We start from the raw sequence: 3,729 nt of genomic DNA on the forward strand, positions 1-3,729 counted from the left end.
TCTCGCCGCCGCTGAGAACTTTCACCCGGGCCTGGTAGCTTGGGCCTCGCCAATTCCTGGATTGAGCTGGCCTTCGGGAGAGGAGAGCGAGCTGGCTGGGTTCGTGAAGGTAGCGCTGGAATTAGGGGTTCTGAGGACTAAAGTTAACCTTTCATCTTGCTCGGTGAAAGTCTTGTCATCAGTTACAGACTGTTGGCCCATGGATGTTGCACTTGTGCTTGAACACTTGTGCCCCCCCCCCCCTGTGCACTTTGTTGACCACCCAGGGCTCCCACTATATATATTGAGCACCAAACAGGTGCCAGGCTCTGTGCTAACATGAATTGTCTACTTTGTCCTTTCGATTAGGTTGCCTTTCTGAGAAATTTCTGGAACCCCTGCATGATAGGAGGCCTCTTGTGGATTAGTTTCTAGAAAACATTCTGTCACTTTAACAGTCTTCACTCTAGTTTTCTGCCCCCCACCACCACCCCACCCCACTACCCCCACAAAAGCAATGATAAGGAGTGAGTAGAAGACACTGAAACCCACAATACAACGATATTGCTTAAATTCAGGCTTCAACACTACCATGCTGAGGTAACATGCAAGAATGTTCTTTGCAATACATATTCTTTGACATTAAATATAGTTCATGACTATATTGTAATATTAACATAAATTGTTAGTCCCTCTACCCGTCCTTACTGATGATTGAACTGAAAGGACTGGAGAGGCCCTTAGTGGCAGAGAAACAATCAGCCTTTGATTAAAAATTAAGCAAAAGCCTCTGGTTCTTTGGAACATTGCATGCCCACATGCCAGTGCCCCCTGTTCCAGAAGCTTGGCTTCACTAATCTCTGTACTCTGATGCAAGTCTTATCATTAACCTTGCTTCCCCAAATAACGACATAAAAATGTTCAAAGTAACCTACCCAGCAAAGTTGACAATTAAGAGTAGCCAATCCAAAGCCAGATTTATTTTGAACACTTGTGAAAACATAAAAAACAGATGTAAGAAACTCCTACCCTCCAATGTGTTTTCATAAAATATGCCAATTTTTATTAATCCTCTAATTCTGAGTCTTTCTGTAAGTCAAAGGAAAAACTTCCATTTCCTACTGTTGAGGTCATTATTTTCCATGAAAGGAATGGGAGAAATAAATATTGACACTGAATGAGATTTCAAGTTATATAAATCCTGAAAGTAAATATTACCCAGGTGGACACCTGTGATGGTTCAGATTAGTTGTCAACTTGACTCGGCCATAGTTACCAGTGGTTTGGCAGATGTTATGTGATTATTCTCCATAGTCTGATCCAATGGGAGCAGCCAATCAATTGAAAGGGACATTTCCTAGAAGAAATGCCTACATCCAATATAAATGAATGTTTGGCAAAGCTTACTCCCAAGATGGATGAATCCACCCCCAGGGGGGTGGGGGTGAGGGTGGGGGGCAGCACTACAATTATGCTGGGGCCTGTAGAAGCAGATACCTACTCTAAACCCTGAATTATGATGGGCTATAGAACAAACGTTTTTAATTCCTGGGAGGGGATGGCGTGATTAATTTGTTTTTTTCCTGAAAAGGGGGTGGTAGGCCAAATATGTTTGAGAACCTATACTGTCAATCGTACATCCTACCTGTCATCCTCTGGTTCTTAGGAACCAGCATCCTGCCACCTGACCGACAGATTTAGGAATTTGCTAGGTTTCATAGCCCCTTGAGCCAGCAGCCTGCCATCTGACTTGCCCATGTTGGGTTTGTCAGGAAACAAGTCAAGAGAAGTCTCCACCATGACACCTGACCTCCCCAGATTTGTGATTTGACAGCCTCCAGAACTGCATGCACCATTTTCTTGAAAGAAACCTATAGGTATTTATATATATACTTTACTGGTGAATCACAGCACAGATCCTTAGGGTTTGGAAGCAAAGCTCTGCCATCCTCAGCATGTAATTACTATCTGTGGTAGTTATATAAATTTATGTCGGGTTAATGGATGAAAGTGTAGGGGTGGTATCCAACCTGTCAATCAGGTTAAAGCCTAATGCTGTCTCCTTTAGGGTATGACCTTCTTATAGGAGAGCCCTGGGAACCTCCACCTCTTTCTGCCTCTCTGTTCCTGCATAAGAGCTGCCGGGCCACCTTGAGAGCTGCTGGAGCCCTGGTGTATTTCCCACTAACTTTGGATCCTTTGGACCTTGAATCTTCCTGCATTCTGCATCATTGCATGTGGCTGCATGAGTCTCAAGAGGGACTTACAGACTTGAGTTGGAGTGGGCTGGGACACTTTCTTGATACATAATTGCTTCTTGGCTTAAAGTTTTTTGCTTACACCTATATGAGTATCAGTAGATTTATTTCTCTAGTCAACCCAGCCTAACACACTCTCTCCTCTTGAAAAAGTTTTACTTGTTACTAGACCGTAATAAAAACTCATTATTTAGTCATAGGTCTCCCAGCCACCATGTGTCCCAAACCTTCCATCATGAAGTGAGTGTTACCTGATCTACAGAGTCATAAAGTTGGCATGTACAGCAACACGCCACCATTAAGTGGAAGTGGTATATAAAAGATGGGACTTGAGAAATACCTGGTATCCCAAATAAATTACATGTAGAAGGGGCTCAAATTCCCATGCTCCCTAGTCCGATCACATTAACTTTCTTCACCCTTTCTGTACCTGGCCCCATGGAGAGTTCCTTACAATCAATTGAATGAGGAAGATAAAACTTGTGCCTGGTTTACAGATGGTTCTGCATGATATAGAGGCACAATTCAGAAGTGGATGGCAGCAGTGCTTCTCCTTTCTGGGACCTCCCTGAAAGACCGTGGTAAAGAAAGATCCTCTCATTGGGCAGAACTTCCAACAGTGCACCAAGTTATTCATTTTGTTCAGAGGATAAATGGCAAAATGTGTGAATACATGCTAATGTATGGGCTGTGGACAATTGTTTGGATGGTCAGGAATTTAAAAGGAATGTGATTACAAATTGTTGACAAGTAGATATGGGAAAGAGGGGTGTGGATACGCTCCTCTAGATGGATCAAAGAAGTGAAGATATTTGTATGTTATATAAATGCTCACTAAAGGCTAGCCTTTGCAGAGAAGGATTTTAACCATCAAGTAGATAGGATGTTGTGTTCTGTGAATGCCAATCAGATTTTTTACTTAGCCGCTCTAGTCATTCCCCAGTAAGTTTGTGAACAAAGTGGTCAGGGTGACAGAGAGGTTTTACAAAGGCACAGCAACATGGAATTCCACTCATCAAGGCTGACTTAGCTACAGCCATTGCTGACTGCCCCATCTGTCAGCAACAGACACTGACATGAGTCTCTACTATGACACCGTTCCTAGGGTTGATCAAGCAGCAATATGGTGGCAGATTGACTACATTGGGTCAATTCCATCATGGAAATTGCAGTGTTTTGTTCTTTCTGAAAGTGATAATTATCTTTATGTATTTGCCTTCCTTGTACACAAAGCTGCTATCAAAACTATCAGTAGTCTCACAAAACACCCTACCCACAGTCATGACATATCACGTAGCATTGCCTCAAAGCAAGGAACACATAGCAACTGAAGTACAGTAATGGACCCATGCTCATTCACTAGTTTTGCTACGAATGTAGCTGGCTTACTAGAATGATGAGATGACCTTGAAAGACACAGGTAGGTGCCAACTAAGTAGCAATGCCTTACAGGGCTAGGGCAATGTCCTCCAGGAGGCTGTATCCAGTATTA

This window comes from Echinops telfairi, unplaced genomic scaffold (assembly GCF_000313985.2).
Source record: "Echinops telfairi isolate 266 unplaced genomic scaffold, ASM31398v2 ScPeMD7_7466;HRSCAF=8504, whole genome shotgun sequence".
Lineage (NCBI taxonomy): Eukaryota > Metazoa > Chordata > Mammalia > Afrosoricida > Tenrecidae > Echinops > Echinops telfairi.